Genomic DNA, 16269 nt, shown 5'->3' on the forward strand with positions numbered 1-16269 from the left:
GTCCAGTCATGGCCGACTCTGGGGTTGCAGTGCTCATCTCACTTTATTGGCCGAGGGAGCCGGCAGACAGCTTCCGGGTCATGTGGCCAGCATGACTAAGCTATTTCTCTACAGATTCAAATAATCTATTCAGAGGCAGGGAAAATCCTGTCTGCAGGCCTGGCACGGGTCCCCATTTGGCCTGCTAGATCATTCCCTCCCCCCAATTGCATCTCTCCATCCCACACCTGACCTCATATGTCAATTCAGGTGTGCGGCAAGCAGAGATGTGGCTGGGTGAGCCATCTCCTTGCCCTATGTTATTAGCAAGGATTGGCAAAGGTGTAACAGGCAGGTGGTAAAGCACATATCTTCAAGCACCAAGGCTGGAATAAATGGCACTTGTCCAAGCAACAGTTGCAAGGTAAGATTATACAGTGGTACCTCAGGTTACATATGCTTCAGGTTACATATCCTTCAGGTTACAGACTCTGCTAACCCAGAAATAGTGCTTCAGGTTAAGAACTTTGCTTCAGGATGAGAACAGAAATTGTGCTCCGGCGGCACGGCAGCAGCAGGAGGCCCCATTAGCTAAAGTGGTGCTTCAGGTTAAGAAACAGTTTCAGGTTAAGTACGGACCTCCGGAACAAATTAAGTACTTAACCCGAGGTACCACTGTAAAGCACATCTGATAAAAATACTGCACAGTCAGGTCAGAACAGAAGAGAACAACATAAGATGCAATCATAACATCTGATGGGAAGGAGCAGGTTTCAAGGAGTGGCAGACCTGAAGCCCTGCTTCTTGTGTCGACCAGAGAAGAAGGCAGGGTGGAGCAGGAGAAGGCTGCATGTTCAAGCTCCACACCGCAAGTTGCTGGTGGCTGGACTAGCTTGGGACCCAGATGATCCTTTGCCAGCTCCGCTCTGCTCTGCCTCCTCCCCACCACCCCCAATTTGGGGTAGGGGGGGAATGCTGGCTCCAAAAAGTGGGGATCCTGCCAGCAGCAGCTTCCCCACATCTGTTCTTTCAGCAGACAGAACAGTGGTGGAGCCTACCTGATGGCAGGGCCCATCAGAGCTGGGTGGAAGGACATCTCCAGCTCATTCAGGGGTTTTGGGTTGCTCTGTTAATCCCAATGAATGAGGGCAATCCATTTGAAAGATACATATGCAGACTATCACTGGCCGTAGGCATGGATAAAATTGTGCATACCTGGGCCTACAGTTTAAGGAGGGGGCTATCGTGAGCTACGTATCCATATCAAATGTATCCATTCTTAAGGAAATCAGCCCTGAGTGCTCACTGGAAGGACAGATCGTGAAGCTGAGGCTCCAATACTTTGGCCACCTCATGAGAAGAGAAGATTCCCTGGAAAAGACCCTGATGTTGGGAAAGATGGAGGGCACAAGGAGAAGGGGACGACAGAGGACGAGATGGTTGGACAGTGTTCTCGAAGCTACAAACATGAGTCTGACCAAACTGTGGGAGGCAGTGGAAGACAGGAGTGCCTGGCTTGCTCTGGTCCATGGGGTCATGAAGAGCCGGATACAAATAAACGACTAAACAACAACATCCTGAGCTACAAGCCTATTACCATGAGAAAACCCTCTGGGTTTCCAGCAAAGGGTTTTCAAAATTATTACCACCTCCAACCACGAGGCCTTATCTCCCCAATACACTTTTAAACCCATCCATCTTTAGGCACAATTATTTTCATATATTATGGATGTATGATATCCATCTTAGCTGTCCAACACTTTGAAGGCATTGTGATATTTGTAGCAGCCTAACAAGTAACAATCTGAATAGAAAACTGTTGGACCAGTGCCTCCTCAGGGAAAGAGAGGACAAGAAGAGGCAAAAGAGTTTGGGAACCACTGGTCTATAGGGTGCTAGTTACTTGTCTGTAATTTATACCTTTGGCTAGCCTTCAGGTGAAGATGGCAACGAATAAGGCAGCTTGTCCTTGAGCTCAGTGGTCTGTTCTAGCTTTAATTTGTTTTTATCCTGAATAGTATTAAAGTTTTAAAGTCAGCTGGCTCAGCAGTTAAGGTCAGTTGGTATATACAGGCAAAGAGCATATCTGTTATACTTCTATGTAGGCTTAAAAGCCGTATCTTTTAACTGGAGGACAGGAACTGGGAAAACAGCTGTTTTAGCTCAGTGTTTAACTGATAAGGAACACTTAGAAGACCATCTTGCCCAAAGGATACTTTGCAGTTTTAACATGGTTGTAGCATGAGCATCAGAGCTACAATGCTTCAGTTAAAGTGTCCGGAACTCCATTGCCAAATTTAGTCTGGAAATTGATGCTGAACTATTGTGAATCAGCAAGGGATTCAGAGGTAACTGCAAAGCAACTGTGGCAAGAAGAAATTACTATGTCTTACTTGCTAGAATTCCTCTAATGAAAGCTTAGTTAACTGGTCAATTGATCTGAACTTGTTAGGAGCTGAGACGTATGCTCCCAGGCTACCTCAGCTTCCTCCATATTAAAAAACCTCAGTGGAAAAATCAAAATTAGAAACAGAACTGTTACAACCCAAAACTAAGAATTTGTCAAGAATGTATAACTTGCTGCTGAAATGGAACACTCAGGATGAAACGGTGAAATCTGCTATGATTAAATGGGCACAAGATGTTGGACATAACATCATGTTCGCTGACTGGGAACAGTTATGGACCACAGGTATGAAGTTTACGGCATGTAATGCCCTAAGAGAGAATATTATGAAAATGATATACAGGTGGTACATAACTCCAGTTAAGCTTGCAAAAATATACCATTTGCCTGATAATAAATGTTGGAAATGTAAAGAAACTGAAGGTACATTTTTTCACCTTTGGTGGACGTGCCCAAAGATTAAGGCTTTCTGGAAGATGATATATAATGAATTAAAAAAGGTATTTAAATATACCTTCTTGAAGAAACCAGAGGCCTTTCTCCTGGGCATAGTCGGCCAATCGGTGTTAAAAAAGGATAGAACTTTCTTTATGTATGCTACAACAGCAGCAAGAATACTCATCGCAAAGTATTGGAAGACACAAGAGCTACCCACACTGGAGGAATGGCAGATGAAAATGATGGACTACATGGAATTGGCGGAAATGACTGGCAGAATCCGTGACCAGGGAGAAGAGTCGGTGGAAGAAGATTGGAAGAAATTCAAAGATTATTTACAGAAATATTGCAAAATTAATGAATGTTAGAATGATGTTGGATTGAATTTAAGTGGCTTCTAGCTGTACAGGCTTTAAAGTTATAAATATATCAAGATTAAGGATTAGGATTAAAAAGGTTAAAAGAATGGAAAAATTGGTTTTTAATAGGTAAAAATTTAATGTTATATTATATTAAGATTAAGGATTGGGATTAAAAAGGAGGGAAAGGAATTGCTGGACTAACAAACTGAATTGGAATACAAAAGAGGGAGGTATGAGGAGGTCCGGGAAACAAGTAAATGTAAAAGTAGTGATGAAAAGAGGGAATTGTCTTTAAATGTTTTTTTCTTTTTTCTTTTTGTATTTTGCATTGTGTATTTTTCTTCTTATTCTTGAATTTTTCTTTTTTGTTGATGTGATTCTTTCTTTGTGAAACTTTAATAAATATCATTTTTTTAAAAAAAAAAAACCTCAATTAGGCATAATAATAATGATGATGATGATGATGACATAATAGATTCAGCCACAGCAGAGATTGTACAGAGATTCGCTGTACAAACTTTAAAGAGACCAACGTCTCCCAGCTAAACAAACAACAGAGCAGAACTGACACATTGGAAAATGTAGCTTGGGCTTTGAATGCTTTAATTGTTGCACTGGTTGGGTTGGCAGAAACAGGAATTCTGACTGTAGCCCCACCGATAAGACCTACCAGCAAAGAAACTGACGGTGGTGATGGTTTGAAGATACGTACATCACGACAGGGATAGGTCTGAGTTTACTAAGTCCCTATCAGATTCAGTAACTGTCAGGGAACTGACATCGGAGAGAGGCAAAGGGGAGGCTCCTAGATGATGCTGGCGAAGGACCCAGCAGCAGGGGGAGAAACAGCTCAGTAGAGGGGGAAGCAAATCAGCGCAACACCAGGGATAAAGGGGGGCAGATGGGGGAATCGGAGAGAGGGCTCCAGGACTCTTCACTGGACCTCCGTGAGGAGGGGACAGGTCCTCCGCTACCCACGCCCTCCCTGCGCAGAAGACTCCCGCGCAGTGAGAGGAGGAGGAGACTGGGTGTCAAACAACTTTTATGTTGGAAGAGGTTCAAGAAACGCCCACTGTCGGATTCTGCCAGCGACTGAGGCAGCCACGATGAGAAAGGGCTGTGCAGTCAGAAAGGTTTAACAAGGCAAATTAGCCTAGAGAGGCACCAGTTTACGCACGAGTAACTCATACTCATTACAGTAACCATTTACTGACATTTACCAAGATCAGAACTTGAACTCAGAAACCTGCTTTTACACCAATATGAATACTAAGGAGATGGACTTAGAGAAATAATAATCTTTCTCAATTCAACCCCTTCAGATCCAAGGGTGCTGATAGTGGATGAGTATGCTGATAACCCACTTGCTATCTGCCAGGAAAATGATCTCAGCCTGTCACCTAATTGAATTTGTTGAAATCCCAATCTGGAGTCATTCAATGGAACTCTGGAGGCTTCAAGTCAGCACTCCACTTTTCCTGTTCTACAGCACAGATGGGAAGAAAAGGCAGCAAACGATGGTTTAATAAACATACCTTGGGAAAGTACTGAATGAGGGAGAGAGTCCAAATTCCAATGATGAAAGAGGTCCCCAGATTTTCTACAGGCCAGTGAAGAAACCCAACAGAATAATGAAAACAGAATCAGAGCTCAGGCAGGAATTCAAGCCATTGTAGGGGCTTCCCTGGATTTAGGAAATGGTTTACATTGTAAATACCTGTATAATTGTGACCAGAGAGGCAGTATTGAACTAACCTTTCAGGATCCTGCTGTATGGGATAAATTTGGTCTCTAATTCATCTGAACTCAAGCTGGATTTGAAGTTGCTGGTGTCTCTGGTAATTTCTCTTTCCTACATCACAGATGTTGGCAAATTGGATTTTAGAAAGGCAAAATAATATTAGAATTAGAGTTATCAGGGATGCACAAGGGAAATTGTGTTTTAATGCTCAGGAAGCTGGCAAGGCCTCTTTTTATATTGTTATGTGTTTTAATATTATGGATGTACGTTCTGTATTATTTTATTAACACTATTGCTTAATACAAGTTTGTCACGGCTTGTCATGGTGTTTTCATGTGCTCTGGCATTCGACATGGTGTCCCGTTGCGCCTAAAGCGGTTTAGTCATGCTGGCCATATGACCTGGAAAGCTGTCTGTGGACAAACGCTGTCTCCTTTGGCTTGTAAAGCAAGATGAGTGCCGTACCCCATTCATCTTTGACTGGAATTAACCATCCAAGGGTCCTTTACCTTTAGGAGGCAAGAGTAGGGCTTGGTCATCTCCTTCTATGTAAGAGGTGGGGAATGGTGTTGGCCTGGTGAGATCAAATCTTTATCTTCCCCCAACCAATCCTGGTGAGCCAACTTGGACATGCCAATTATCTGGTGTGACATGGATGTTGGGAGATTAACAAGTGGGTTGCCTTGTCTGCCTGCCACAGTTGGTCCTTGGGGATGGGCAGGGGAGATTCTGTCCAAGCAGGATTGAATTCCTTGAACATCAGCTGATACCTGGGGAGTCCGATCCTGTTTCCCACAAGGTTTGGGCATGCCAGCTAGTTTCTCTTGGGTGGCGTGCTCAAATCAAGCAGGATCAAACTCCCCACATGCATCAGGTGACACGTGAGGGGTTCAGTCCTGCTTTCTGCAGCCATGCCACTGCCTGCCCCATACCTGACATCCCATAGGTGTGGGGCAGGGGACGTGGTTTCCACAAAACAGCCTTGGGGAGAGCCAGACAACAGCTGGCTGATACAACGTGCTTCCTGGGACTTGCCTTAAATGACCACACAACTGGAGTGCCTTAAGGAACAAATGTGTCTCAGTGACATTCCAGTCCCCTATTAAAGTGTCATCAGCAGGGTGTGACCGAAGGAAATAGTTGGGCAGCCGCTCGATTCCCGAGCCAGTAAAACCAGAATGACATCACTTGGGTCCTATGGATCAGCTAATCCATTTAAACGATTTTCCTAATGAGGATATGGAAAGGCTACAAATTGACTAGTTTAAGCTCTTTAAAACCACATTTCCAAATGATGGGGAAGCTGTGGCCCTCTGGATTTACTGGACTCCAACTCCCAACAGCCCCAGCCACAATGGCCAATGGTTGGGGTGAGGGGAGTTGTAGTTTCCCACCCCTGATTTAATGTGACATCAATTCTCTCCTTGGCTCCAAGCCACAAAGCTCATTAGGGCAATCCTAATTAGCAGTTCCAGAGGAAGAGGACCGCAGGCTCTGGCAAACACCACACACAGAAAATCACCTTGGTGCTTTGTTTTATGCAGAGCGATGCCACCTCCGCTTCTACATTTTATTTAGCGGGAAATGAAATGCCTAGGGCCGGCCCTGCCTCAGGCTGCAAATGCCAAAAGGACAGGGAATGGAAGAGAGCTGTATGTCACACAGCCTGGCCTGCATGCTGTGCTCAGTGTGCTGCCCGCAGGGGCAGGGGAGGACATTTTCTTCTTGCCACTGTTGAAGCAAAATTCAACTGCCAGGCTGGCCAGCTTTTGAGGAGATGTTGCCTCAGGGCCCTTGTAGACACTCATCGTGGGGGGGGGGGGTTGTGATGGTGTTTGGGGCAGTCATATGCAATCCTGCTGGCTGCACCTGCCAGAACTGAAATTAATTAATTAAATTTATATACCGCCCTTCGTCCGAGAATCACAGGGCCAATACAGCAGAACCGTAGAATTGTAGAGGACAAGAATTGTAGAGGTCCTGCAAGGCAGGAATCTTTTGCCTAACATGGGGGCTTGAAAACACAACCCTGAGGTTAAGAGTCTCACGCTCTGCTGACTGAGCTATCCGTCTACAATATAAAACCACAAAAAAATACATTAACTGAGTAACTCTTGCCACCCTTTGGGAGGAAGGGCAGAATATAGTTATGGGTTTGTTGGGGGCAAGGATCCCCTAAAATTCCTGGGTGCCAGGTTCTCCCCATAATTTCTGAAATTAGTAAATGTGGGGAACACATAGCCAGGATACTATCAATACGGGGTCCCCTATTTAATCCTGGTCAGCTTTCCATGTCTGCCCATCTGGCACACCAGGAGCAGGATTTTCTTTAAATATAATTTTTATTAAATTTTCTGTTCTACAATTTAGAATATTAATTTAGACAAACTTAAAATATCAATGACTTCCCTTCTTCTCTGTCCATGGTTCATTTTGCATACCATAAATCCCTGCATATTTTAAATAAACTAAACCATTCAGTATTCCATTATTATTTCCATCAAAACTTATTTACACTGTTGAATTTATCTTAGTGCTGCAAGCGTTTTCAAGTGTACCCAATTTTCCCCCATATATTCAATAAACATTTTCCAATCTTCTTTAAATGAATGTTCCTCTTGTTCTCTTATTCTTTAAGTTAGATCCGCAAGCCGCGCATATTCCATCAGTTTAAATTGCCATTCTTCTTTGGTTGAGACCTCGCTCGTTTTCCATTTTTGGGCTAACAAAACACTAATGGCATACATAAATTACCTTTTTTAACACCTGGGAATTTCCATCTGACAACAAAAGGACTCTGTGTTTTTTGGGGGGAAAGGTACTTTTAAACATTTTTTTCAATTCATTATAAATTACTTCCCAATACTCTTTTACCCTTTTACAGGTCCACCACATATGAAAGAACGTACCCTTGACATCACTGCATCTCCAGCACTTACCTGATTCAGTCTTATACATCTTAGCAAGTCTACTCAGAGTTAAATACCATCTGTAAATCATTCTCTTTTTTTTTTAAATGATATTAGGAGTTTAAAAAATTACAGAAAATAGAAAAAAGGAAAACAATAAAAAAAATTTCAGAACATACCTTACAATACATAAAAAGAAAAACATAGAAAAACAATACCACAAAACAGCAAAAAGAAACAAAAACACTAAAACACACATCCAATGTTCCATATCTTTACCTTTCATTTACTTGTTTCATCGGCCTCCTCACACCTCCCTTTTTTGTATTCTAGTTCAATTACCTATTTCAGCAAATTCTTTCCATCTTTCTCAATTTTTGTTCTATATTTTATCTTAACAGTCTAACCTTGAATTTTTTCATTTTAGCCCATTATCAATCAGTTTTTACTTAATTCTTTATTACAATTCTGCTAAAACCAAATACCTTCATTCCAGCATCCTTCTAACATTCATTAATTTTGCTATATTTTTGTAAATATACTTTCCAATCTTCTTCCACCGACTCTTCTCCCTGGTCTCGGATTCTGCCAGTCATTTCCGCCATGTAAATCATTCTCAAGTAGTTCTTCAAGGATTTTCTGGGCTCATGAAGGAGGACTGGAGGGTGAATGAAGAGCATGCTGAAGGCTCATCAGTGCTACCACGATAGCGTCACCCTTGGTTCGACATTGCCAACCGCTTGTTCCTTTTCCTTTTGAGGAATTTTGTTTTATTTCCATTAAACAGGACAAATGACAAATACAACCGCACAGAATTATTTCAGTTACAAGCTTGCACAAAACAAAACAAAGCACACTGCAATACAGAAGCGAGGAGAGCAACCGGCAGTGTAATATTATGGGTGCTCAGCACCCATGCAGTTGGAGATTCAAGGATCCTATGCCTCAAGCATTATCTGTCTTTCAAAGAGTCCCTGTGTGGTTTCTCTCCATGTAGGACCTTGAGAGGTTGAGAGATATAAAGCATGCTGTCCCTTATTTATGCTCCCTGAACCGCAAGATAGCATAGGAGATTCTTGGCTTCTCAGGCCTGTAAAGTCCCTGGTACTTTGGGACCCCATTCATTGGGCTCCTGCCTCCTAGCCTTGGATTCAGTGAGCCCCTGATCACCAGTATCAGGCTCAAAGCCAGGACCCTGACGCAGCTCCTCAGCCAGAAGCCGAGAAACCTCTGATTTGGTGTCTTGCCCACTGCTGGACTCCCAGGACATGTCAAGGAAGGCTGCAGATTCCCTGCCTTTGCTTGAAAGGCAGGGAAGCCTCTCAGGGCCTGGACCTGTTAAGCCTTAATGTAGAATTGTCACCTTTTTATGGGCAGTAGTGATCCTGGTCATTTAACAACTGTGTGCCAGAAATATATTCAAGCAGGTGTATGGAGATGCTTTGACGGGAAAGCCTTTATCCATTGATCTCTCCCTGTCACTCAGCTTTAAGAGGCATGGAGTTATCTTCTATAAATGGTAATTCAAAGAGTCAGAACACTGGGACAACTTATGCATAATTTCAGACACACCCCTTTGAGCAACATGCTGATTCAACTTCATCTGCATTCTGGTATTATCTGGCTGCTTCCCTTGCCAGGCCTGTTCCCCTCATGCCTCAACAGGCCTTTGGAGAGAAATGCCTGCTCTGCCAGACTCGTGCTTGGTTATCTGTGCTACCCCATCCTAGAGAATATGGGTTTTTCTTTTTGGCATTCAGGCTTGAGGAAGCTCCCTGACAACCTTAAGTTTTTCTTAAGTGAAGAGAACGATCAAACGCTAAACCCAACCTCTAGGCTCCCATCAAATCGCATTCCACTTACAATAGATGGTTATGCCTTCCGTCGATAGATGTCCACAGAATTTCCAGCCACACCTTGGGTGATTTCCTTTTCCTGATATGATTTGCAGAAAAACAAGATCTTAGGCGTTGTGGTCTACCACGAGTTGTTTGCTATGGGTGCAGGAACAGATCCAGTATGACAGTGGTTTCTGATCTTTCTGACTTCATGGACCACATTCCACACTGAGTTTTCTGCTGAAGAACTCCTGTGCACTTGTCACGGGAGCTCTGCACATTATGGAGGTTTCTGCAACCTGGTACCCACCCACCACCCCTGACCATTGGCCATAGTCCAAGTCACCTGGGTGAAATCAGCTTGAGATCTGGTGCGACCTGGGAGACCCTTCCCACAAACACATTTTAGAGGCTGTAGAATATTAATCAGCCGAAGGCATGGTGGAAGAGGAACATTTTCACCTGTCGCCTAAAAAGATATAATGAAGGCACCATCTCTTGGAGCTTTTTGAAGAAGAACCTACAGGGGATGGGGGTAGGCCAAGGTTTTGAAAATGGTATAGGTGCAATATACTCTGAACAAAAGGCTAAATTAATTGTAAATAATGTGGTGACGGAAGAATTTAAGATAGAAAAAGGGACACGACAGGGGTGCCCAATCTCCCCACTGCTTTTTATATCGGTCCTGGAGGTTCTGCTGAATATGATTAGAAGGGACCGGTTGGTTAAAGGTATACAGGTCGGAGCCAATCAGTACAAACTGAGAGCATTTGCAGATGACTTAGTATTGACGTTACAGGAGCCAGAATCTAGCACTAAAAGGGTTTTAGAATTAATTCAAGAATTTGGTCAAGTGGCAGGATTTAAACTGAACAAGCTAAAAACTAAGGTTTTAGAGAAAAATTTAACACCGATCGAAAGAGAGAGGTTTCAGAATGAGACAGGTCTGACTGTGGTTAAGAAAGTGAAATATCTGGGGATTAATATGACAGCCAAAAATGGGAACTTATTTAAAGATAATTATGAAAAATGTTGGACGGAAGTGAAAAAAGATTTAGAAATTTGGTCAGATTTGAAGCTTTCACTGCTGGGCCGTATTGCTGCGATAAAAATGAATGTATTGCCTAGAATGTTGTTTTTGTTTCAGACATTGCAAATTGTGGACAAGATGGACTGTTTCAAGAAGTGGCAGAGAGATATTTCTAGATTTGTCTGGCAGGGCAAGAAGCCCAGAATAAAATTTAAGATATTAACTGACGCAAAGGAAAGAGGTGGATTTGCCCTGCCAGACTTTAAACTTTATTATGAATCAGCAGCTTTTTGCTGGTTGAAAGAATGGCTACTTCTTGAAAATACAGACATATTGGATTTAGAAGGTTTTAACAACGTATTTGGATGGCATGCATATTTATGGTATGATAAGGTCAAAGCACATAAAGCATTTAAAAATTATATTGTCAGGAAAGCACTGTTTAATGTTTGGACAAGATACAAAGATTTATTGGAAAATAAAACCCCAAGGTGGTTGTCGCCGATGGAAGCGAAAGCTCTGAAAAGGTTCAATATGGAGGCCGAATGGCCGAAATATTGGGAAATTTTGGAACAAGAAGGAGACAAATTGAAATTGCAGAGTTTCGAGAAACTAAAAAACAAAGTGAGAGATTGGCTTCATTATTATCAGATAATGGAGGCATATAATTTGGATAAGAAAATTGGCTTCCAGGTGGAAAAATCAAAATTAGAAACAGAACTGTTAGAACCCAAAACTAAGAATTTGTCAAGAATGCGTAACTTGCTGTTGAAATGGAATACTCAGGATGAAACGGTGAAATCTGCTATGATTAAATGGGCACAAGATCTTGGACATAATATTATGTTTGCTGACTGGGAACAGTTATGGACCACAGGTATGAAGTTCACGGCATGTAATGCCCTAAGAGAGAATATTATGAAAATGATATACAGGTGGTACATGACACCAGTCAAGCTTGCAAAAATCTATCATTTGCCCGATAATAAATGCTGGAAATGTAAAGAAACTGAAGGTACATTCTTTCACCTTTGGTGGACGTGCCCAAGGATTAAGGCTTTCTGGGAAATGATATATAATGAACTGAAAAAGGTATTTAAATATACCTTCTTGAAGAAACCAGAGGCCTTTCTTCTGGGCATTGTCGGCCAATTGGTGTCAAAGAAGGACAGAACTTTTTTTATGTATGCTACAACAGCAGCAAGAATACTCATTGCAAAGTACTGGAAGACACAAGATCTACCCACTTTGGAAGAATGGCAGATGAAGGTGATGGACTATATGGAATTGGCAGAAATGACTGGCAGAATCCGAGACCAGGGAGAAGAGTCGGTGGAAGAAGATTGGAAGAAATTTAAAGACTACTTACAGAAATATTGTAAAATTAATGAATGATAGAATGATGTTGGATAGTAACTAAGTGGTTTCTAGCTGTAATGCTTTAAGAGAATATGAAAAAAAGGGTTATAAATGGGTTAAAATCTAATGGTAAGGATTTGCTGAACCAATAAATTGAAGTGGAATACAAAAAAGGGAGGTACGAGGAGGTCCGGGAAACAAGCTAAAGGAAAATAAGTAACTGGAAATATGTGTGTTTTTAATTGTTTTTATTTTGTATTTTTCTATTTTCTTTTTCATTTTTACTGTAATATTTCAAAAAACCTAATAAATATCTTATTAAAAAAAAATATGAAGGCACCAGGTGAGCCTCCCTGGGGCGAGCATTCCACAAACAGGGAGCCACTACAGAAAAATCTCTTTCTTGTGTTGCCACCCTCTGGACCTCATGTGGAGGAGGCACACGAAGAAGGGCCTCGGGTTGAGTCCAGGATGGTTTATATGGGGAGAGATGGTCAATTTTTCTGAATTAAAATCCCCCAACTTAACATACTTGCTGAAAGAAACATCAGAGAAACACGCAGGGCTCACACAGTGGTTGTGTCTGCCATATAAAGCATAGAGCTGTCCTCAGACAGAACTGTGTATACTGAAAAGTGCTTAAATCAAGATGGCAAGGATGAGGACTGAGTGGAATCAAAATTTAGACAACCTGAACTGCTAGTTCCTGAGATGTATTAGGAGTTAGTGCATGGAATTGTTGCACATCTTACATCAGTCTTTGGGTGTGCAGTGTGGCTGACAATCCCACAGAAATCAGATTTGATTTGTTTCAACCTCTGTAGGTTGGATTGCAACACTAAAGTTCCATGAAATGCTGGGGCATGTGGTTGCTTAATTTATTTATGGTAAGATGTAAGAATTTAAGCAACATCTTTGTCTATGTGCCCAAGAAGTAGCAATTAGTAAGATGTGAGAATTTAAGCAACAACTTTGTCTATGTAGAATCACAGAATCAGAGAATCTTAAGAGCTGGAAGGGACCCCAAGGGTCATTTAGTCCAACCCCCTGCAATGCAGGAATCTCAGCTAAAGCATCCATGACAGATGGCCACCCAACCTCTCTTTAAAAACGTCCAAGAAAGGAGAGTCTTCTCCCACCTCTCAGAGTCTGTTCCACTGCTGAACAGCTCTTACTGTCAGAAAGTTTTTCCAAATGTTTCGTCGGAATCTCCTTTCTTGCAACTTGAAGCCATTGGTTTGAGTCCTACCCTCCAGATCAGGAGAAAACAAGCATGCTCCCTCTTCCACGTGACAGCCCTTAAGATATTTAAAATGGCTATCGCATGCATACTTGTGGTATGACAAGGTTAAAGTACATAAAGCATTTAAAAACCACATTGTCAGGAAAGCATTGTTAAATGTCTGGATAAGATATAAGGACTTACTTGAAAATAAAACCCCAAGGTGGTTGTCACCGATGGAAGCAAAGGCTCAGAAAAGGCTCAATATGGAGGCCAAATGGCCGAAATATTGGGAAATTTTGGAACAAGAAGGAGACAAATTGAAATTGCAGAGTTTTGAGAAATTAAAAGACAAAGTGCGAGACTGGCTTCATTATTATCAGATAATGGAGGCATATAATTTGGATAAGAAAATTGGCTTCCAGGTGGAAAAATCAAAATTGGAAACAGAACTGTTAGAACGCAAAACTAAGATTTTGTCAAAAATGTATAACTTGCTGTTGAAATGGAATACTCAGGATGAAACGGTGAAATCTGCTATGATTAAATGGGCACAAGATCTTGGACATAATATTATGTTTGCTGACTGGGAACAGTTGTGGACCACAGGTATGAAATTTACGGCATGTAATGCCCTAAGAGAGAATATTATGAAAATGATATACAGGTGGTACATGACACCAGTCAAGCTTGCAAAAATCTACCATTTGCCCAATAATAAATGTTGGAAATGTAAAGAAAACGAAGGTACATTCTTTCACCTTTGGTGGACGTGCCCAAGGATTAAGGCTTTCTGGGAGATGATATATAATGAATTGAAAAAGGTATTTAAGTATACCTTCTTGAAGAAACCAGAGGCCTTTCTCCTAGGCATAGTCGGCCAATTGGTGTCAAAGAAGGACAGAACTTTTTTTATGTTTGCCACAACAGCAGCAAGAATTCTCATTGCAAAGTATTGGAAGACACAAGATCTACCCACCTTGGAAGAATGGCAGATGAAGGTGATGAACTATATGGAATTGGCGGAAATGACTGGCAGAATCCGAGACCAGGGAGAAGAGTTGATGGAAGAAGATTGGAAAAAGTTTAAAGACTATCTACAGAAATATTGCAAAATTAATGAATGTTAGAATGATGTTGGATAGAAACTAAGTGGTCTTTAGCTGAAATGTTATAAGGGAATATGGAAAAATGGTTTATTAATAGGTAAAAATCTAAAATTACAATATTTTATGATTAATGATTAGGATACATAAAGAGGGGAGGGATTTGCTGAACTAACAACTGAACTGGAATACAAAAAAGGGAGGTGTGAGGAGGTCGTGGAAATAAGCAAATGAAGGATAAGTAATGGAAGGAAGGAATTGTTTTTAACCATTTTTACTTTGTATTTTTTCTTTTTTCTTTTTTGTGTCTTGTAATATTCTGAAAATTTTAATAAATATCTTATAAAAAAATAAAAAATAAAATGGCTATCGTATCTCCTCTCAGTCTCCTCTTTTCCAGGCTAAACATACCCAGCTCCTTCAAGTGCTCCTCATACGGCTTAGTTTCCAGACCCCTGATCACCTTGGTTGCCTTCCTCTGCACACACTCCAACTTGTCAACATCCTTCTTAATTGTGGTGCCCAGAACTGGACACAGCATTCCAGGTGTGGTCTGACTATGGCAGAATAGAGTGGTACTATTACTTCCAAATAGAGTGGTACTATTACTTCCCAAAGCCATATCTGGACGCTATACTTCTGTTGATGCAGCCTAGAATAGCACTAGCTTTTTTTGCTGCTGCATAACATTGTTGACTCATGTTCAGCTTGTGGTCCACTAAGACTACTAGACCCCTTTCACATGTACTGCTAGTAAGCCAGGTGCCCCCCCCCATCCCATATTTGTGCATCTGTTTCTTCCTGCCTAAGTTACATTTGTCCCTCATGAAATTAAATTTGTTGGCTTGGGCCCAGTTCTCCAATCTAATGGCTTGACAAGCGGGGTTCGGTGAATTTATGGCAGACAAGTTTATTGAGGCCTATAAATCAGGAGTGGGTGACTTTTTCTGACCTGCAGGCTAGATTGTTTTGCCCCATCCTTGGTGGGCCTAATTTAACAGGTGAGTGGGGCCGCCCACCTATCCGTCACCTGGCTTCACTATGGCCTTTGCAAACAGCTTTGTGCTGCTCCTCTGCAAATCAGCTTGCGGAGGGCTTTTGAGCAGGTCTGAGGAGGTTTAAAGAAGCAGTGTGAAGCTCCTTTCAAGAGCAGTGCTGGAAGAGAAGCAGATTCCACTGAATGGAGACCACTTCCCCCTCCTTGAGCGAGACACACTCCCACCCATCTGTCAGCTGATGAACAGGTGGGAGGGTGCTTTGCTCTAGCAAAGAGACCGTTCACTGGGAGCTCATTTTATGCTTCCGATTGTTCCTCTTAAGCCCTGTCCTTACCCACCCACAACCTGATGTCTCGTGGTCCAAGTGAGGAGGCCTGGCAGGCCACATTTGGCCCGTGGACCAGTGATTCCCCACTCCTGCTATAGACTGTCCATGTTCAGAGGCCACGTGCCACTGAATGCCATTCACTGGCATTCATACCTAGCTTGTGGGTCTCCCAAAGCCATATTTGGGAAGGAGGATGCGGGACTAGAGGGACCTTCATTTTGATCCAGCAGAGTTTATTGATAAGCTGGAAAATATTGGGCCTGATATTATACACCCAAATCCAGGCAGTGAGTTCCACACTTGCAGATCAACACTGGCACTGTTGGTTGTATCTCTGTCGAACGCGCTGAATGCATTTGAGGTGGATAGGCACAGAGGAAAGCCAGCAAGGAAGGACAGCTCTGACGGCTCACTTCTTTACTACAAGTTTACTTCTCCAAAGTAAGTTCCACTGATTCAATGAGGCTAATTCCAAGCAAGTGTGTACAGGATTACAACCTAAACCTGGATCGTGTCCATAAAACAGCACAACATTCAGGCACAGTACAGACA

This window comes from Podarcis pityusensis, assembly GCF_964106645.2.
Source record: "Podarcis pityusensis genome assembly, chromosome: 5".
Classification (NCBI taxonomy): Eukaryota; Metazoa; Chordata; class Lepidosauria; order Squamata; family Lacertidae; genus Podarcis; species Podarcis pityusensis.